Genomic DNA, 6000 nt, shown 5'->3' with positions numbered 1-6000 from the left:
CTGCACGTCTCCGTATCTGATTTTAGGGCGTGCCCACCACCGATAAAGCCTGTCGTAAGAGAAGCTATGTCTGTAGTAGACAGATGCTTCCCTACTAGAGACAGCATCAAAATGAAAAGATTTGTCATAGATTAGAAGCAAGCTAAAACAATCATTATGTCACTTGTCATTTAGCCTGGGAAGGAAATGACAAGTGATATAATGAGATTAAATGTGTGAGAAAAATTTACAGATTTAAATAAAGGGAAGTCTGAGAGCATTTTTGGTTGTGCCATTCCTTAAACACACAACAACACAGACACCTGCTATGTATTTTAGCATGGGGGGGCATAGTCATAGTCTGGTGGTTAGGGAACTTGTGACCAGAGGGTTGTGGGTTTGATTCCCTAGGCCATGACTGAAGTGCCCTTGAGCAAGGCACTTAACCCCAACTGCCTGCTAGGCTAGGGCTGCCCACTGCTCTGGGCAAGTGTGCACCACAGACCCTAAGTGATCACTAGTGTGTGTGTGTGTGTGTGTGTTCTCACTGCACAGATGGGAAAATGCAGAGGAAGAATTTTGACAGGGGTGAAAATCACAATTGACAATGTGGCAACTTAAATGTGCTTATTTTCCTGTAGGCAGGCACCACATCTGAACCAGGACTTCCCAGTGACAAACACCTTTGGACACAGATCTTCCCAGTGACAAACACCTTTGGACACAGATCTTCCCAGTGACAAACACCTTTGGACACAGATCTTCCCAGTAACAAACACCTTTGGACACAGATCCTCCCAGTGGCAAATGCATTGAGGCACAAGACATCCGCGTAGCAAACACGTTTCCTGACATGAAGAGCAGGAGCAGACCAGTTGTTCAGATCACTTACCTTCCTGAACGATGGTCTCCATCATAGCTCATGTTCACTATAGCCCAAACATGACAACACCTGTTCCTACAAGGACTTTACAAAGAGACTCGCATCAGCAGAGCTAAGTAATCCATAGATTATATATATATATATATATATATATATATATATATATATATATATATATATATATATTATACAGTGTACACACACAGCCTAAACTTTGTGTATGTCACTACAATTTAAATATATCTTCAATATAAAAAAAATATATATATATATATATATGCTTTACAGATTACATTGTGTTCACATTTGACACATGGGTGGTCATTTATTCATTTATTTCTTTATACGTTTTACATGTCAATGCGTATGGGTTGCATTGGCAGCACTGAAGTGGCCATCGTACTACCTCACACGTAGGAGATATGTCAATGAAATTAAACTCACACCAGTAACACTTCACATTAACGCTGGGTTTGTAGTGTTAAAGCAGTCAGCTGTAGAGGAAGAGAATAGTTTGGAGTGAAGACAAAGCTTCACAGACAAAGCCAGACCAAGAATCGTACGCAGCTCCCATTAAGGTCGCGTAGAAACTCGGAAAGACCCAGTTAAGAAGGCCACAAGATTTAACACTTCGTTAAACAATGTTGTGCAAACAGTGATTGTGAAGCAGCTGTATGTCCTGGCTGATCTGTGCTCCTGGACACTTGATCTAAATTCATTTCCAGGTCCTCTGTTTGTGTCGGAAAACGACCTGTCGCTTATTTTTTTATTTTATTAATTTTTTTATTTTACCTTTATTTAACCAGGAAAAAAAACTCATTGAGATTAAAAACCTCTTTTCCAAGAGTGTCCTGGTCAAGACAGCAGCATGAATCATTTAAAATACAATAACAGATTTACAAAGCCATTGACAAGAAATGTAACAGAATTAAATATTAGTACAATTGCAGAAGCCAAATGATCTGTTTTGTCGGTCCTTTAAAATTGGTAACAAAAGAAGATAACTTTAATTCCTTCTGCAAGTTGTTCCAGGTGATAGGGGCAGAATATTTAAAAGCCTTTTTACCCAATTGTGTTCTGACCTTTGGGACCTGCATCAAAATGATGTCCTGAGAACGCAGGCCATAATGGCTGAGGGTTCTAGACAGAAGTGAGCATAAATATGAAGGATGGTGCCCAAGAATGCATTTATAAATAAAGAACAACCAATGAGACAATCTGCGATTAATCAGAGACGGACTTTTAGCATTTGCATACAAGGTACAGTGATGGGTTTGATAGCTACAGTTTGTCATGAACCGCAGGGCACAATGAAATACAGCATCCAACTTTTTCAAATGCAGGGCTGAAGCATTCATAAATAGCAGATCTCCATAATCCAACAGGGGTAGAATGGTTGACATAACCAGGTGCCTTCTGACTTGTTGTGAGAAACAATTTTTATTTCTAAACAAAAATCCCAATTTAAGTTTTATCTTGGAAGCCAGTTTGTCAATGTGAGTTTTGAAAGACAGATTCTCATCAATCAAAATCCCTAAATATTTGAAGCATCTGACAACTTCAATTTCGACCCCTGTAACAGTTACCAAACTGGAGAGTAAAGGTGGGAGCTGCTTACCATTTGAAAATATCATAGCCTTTGATTTCTCTGCATTGAGGACTATCTCTAGGCCAGTCAAACGGGACTGAACAATGTCAAAAGCAGATTGCAGAAGTTTAAAAGCTTAGGGAGAGCCGCCGTGATCTCCCGTCTCTGGCCTGTCCCTGCTTGAACCAGCTTATACTCAACCTCAACCTCATCCTCATGCACAACCTCACGTAAACTCTTATAGAAAGTACGCGAGGACGAGAATGCGGTGCTTCTCAACCAAGACCACCACAAGTATGAACGAGTGTGAACAAGAACGTAGAGAGATTACTTTTGTTCCCTGTCTGAGGGCAAATGAATGATTTGTGTGGTCCTGGAGACATTTGTTCAATATAAACATGCCCCCTCCACCCCTCCATCCCTCCATCCCTCCACCCCTCTCCTGCCGCCTGGCACCATCTGGGGCTGCACTTCCCTCTCTCGGCTTTTAGAGGACAGAGAGGGGGAAATTGGCACTAAGTGGGAATATAGCATGCGTGTGACAGAGGGAACAGTTTTAATTAAAATGTTTGCCCAGAAAATAATCTCCTGAGTAGCCTTGTTAATTATGACTAATTCCTGCGAAGGTAGCGCGCACAACGGCGCTCCCTCACGCTGCGAGCGGGGGTGTTTTCGCCATGGAAACGGGGACGGTTGTTTTTATCTCCCCCACCTAAACGGAAGCGGAGCAGCTTCTGTCCTCGTCCCTCCTCTTTTGTCCCTCGTTAAAGCGCTTCGTTTGGCCTCCCGGCGAGGTGACTTCTGTTGTTAATCGGGTCACTGCATTTGCTGCGATGCACTGACTCCCAGACCCTGTCGTGGCAGCATGGGTTGGGATCACAGTGTGAATACACACGCACACAATCACACACACACACACACACACACACACACACACATACACACACACACACACACTGCATTGGCAGTCCAGGGATTAAGATATTTAGAAGAATTCAGAATCAAAACCAAGCACAAGAGATGTACCTGCAGAATGCAAATCAACAAATCTACAGATCTATAAATCTGCAGATCTACAGATCTACAAATCTACAAATCTACAAAAATCTACAGATCTACAGATCTACAAATCTACAGATTTACAGATCTACAAATCTACAAAAATCTACAAATCTACAGATCTACAAATCTACAGATTTACAGATCTACAAAAATCTACAGATCTACAAATCTACAAATCTAAAGATCTACAAATCTACAGATCTACAAATCTACTAATCTACAGATCTACAAATCTACAATTTGTCAAATGTACAATTTGTCAAATCTACAGATCTACAAATCCACAAACTGTATTATGTATGTATTTATTTGCACAGAATAAAAAGTAAACATGTCACTTCTGGGTCTTTGGAAACACTTGGTCCGTCCCCAGAAGGAGGACAATCCCCCCCCCGTCAGGATCGTTTCTTTATTTACAGTATGTTTAGGTACAGCTTTAATAAAGTCAGAGAGACTGGTAGTGTGTGGGTGTGTACATGGGAGATGCATCAATGTTAAGAGTGATGTGAAGTGTTCAGTGCAAGTCTTTGATGTGGCAGACCCAACGCTGGTCTCAGGTCAGTCTTCCACCCTGTCATCCACTGCATCCTCTTCTCCCTCAGTAGCCACTAACTGACCCCAGCATCGTGCTTGCTGCTGTGACACATCATATGTATGCTACTCTAGTTTGTATATGAATGTGTGTGTGTGTGTGTGTGGGTGTGTGTGTGTGTGTGTGTGTGTGTGTGTGTGTGTGTGTGTGTGTGTGTGTCAGACAGAGTCTTCTATCGAGGTGCTTTGAGCCCCAACAAGTTAGTGCAATGGGGGCCTTTTTTGGAGGAAGGACTATTTCTCTTCATACAGAGAGCAGAACTCCACCTGTCACGATGGCGCTGCTGTCACTCAAATGTCAGCAGTAAAATAACAGATCTCTGCAGAAGGGAACAGGTGAGAAGCTTCCTCACCACCTACTGCTACAGACTTCAGAAAACCAGCTACAACAGGACACCCCAATGCAAAGGCAAAACTCCCCATTAAATACAAATTAAAGGTCAGTTGTGATAAAAATAAAAACCTTTTTCATAAAGAATAGAAAAACACCAACACCAAACCAGTCCAGCATTGTGGAACTACAAGATGCCTCTGATTTCTTCTGAGCCACCGCACAGAGAGGTGCTCCCTTGATCTTTTAATCTACCTGCTCACATCCTCAGAGAAATCTGGCAAACTTTGTTCCAGCACCTCAAATATTTATTCAACAGTTTGATGTTCCAAAGTTTTTAAGTTTAAAAAGACTCTTGCACTGAGTCATCTATACCCAGCTTTTCTGCCTTTATGGTCAGAACGAGAGTAAAAAAAAAAAAAGGAAAGAAAAAAAAGTGAAATTTGCCTTCCCCCGGTCTCGTCTTAATAATCAATCCAGTGAACCAGAGATCAAACAAGAGATCGGCATCACAGTGGTGCGCAATGAGTCTCCACAACGCAGGAGCCAACAGCGCTGTGAGCGAACTCAGAGAGGAGTGCGGCCGCACGAACGTGCTCCGAGTCCCGATGTGTGTGTGTGTGTGTGTGTGTGCACATAGGGTGGGGGGGGGAGTTGTGGTTGTCTTGTAAGTGTGCATGTATATGTGTGCAGGGGTACCTTGTGTGTGTGTGAGTGTGTGTGTGGGTGTTCCTTGTGTGTGTGTGAGTATGGGTGTGTGTGTTTGTGTTGCACACGTTGTTGCTGCCTTATGATGTTCCTGCTGTAAAGTATGAGAGTTGTGCATCAGTGTGCAAACCCATCATAGTTCCCAATAACACACTCACTATTATTATCACAATAAGATCACTATTATCACAGTAAGATTACAATTATCACAATAAGACTCAATATTATCACAAAATGATCACTATTATTACCACAATAATAAAAATCACCGTTATTATCACAATAAAATCACTATTATTATCATCACAAAAACACTCATTACTATTACAGATGCATAAAGGGGCCACAGGATCAAATCTATAAAGGGACCAGAGACCAGTCCTACATAACACCTTGTTTTTCTGACACCATCTCTACTCATTACAGATTTAGCAGTTGGCAGACACTTGTCCAGAATGACGTTCGTATGTTATCAGTACTCATATGGAATCTTGGAATGAAACCTGTGACCTCGCTGTTAGCTCCCAGTTACCTGCTCACGTTAGCAATAACAATCAAAAAGGTGCCAACAAAATGTATTATAATAAAATCGGTGGGTGGTGTTTCATTGCTGTGCTCCGAGGGACACAGGGGAGGGCAGACAATGTTGTCCTGACAGAGAGTGGCTGACCTATCAGAGCAATCCGTACAACGGGGTATTTTTTAAAAGTGCAATCATATTAAAGTATAAAGAAATAAAAAAAAATAAATGTATTGTAGCCATTGAACCAAATAAAGCGAAACATGCCTACAGAACAGAAACTCTTCATCTCTTTATCCTGGTCACAATCAAAAGTTTATTTGCATATCAATCCTAAA

The sequence above is a fragment of the Brachyhypopomus gauderio genome, chromosome 5, assembly GCF_052324685.1.
Source record: "Brachyhypopomus gauderio isolate BG-103 chromosome 5, BGAUD_0.2, whole genome shotgun sequence".
In the NCBI taxonomy this organism is placed as follows: Eukaryota; Metazoa; Chordata; class Actinopteri; order Gymnotiformes; family Hypopomidae; genus Brachyhypopomus; species Brachyhypopomus gauderio.
This window is presented reverse-complemented; position numbering follows the sequence as displayed.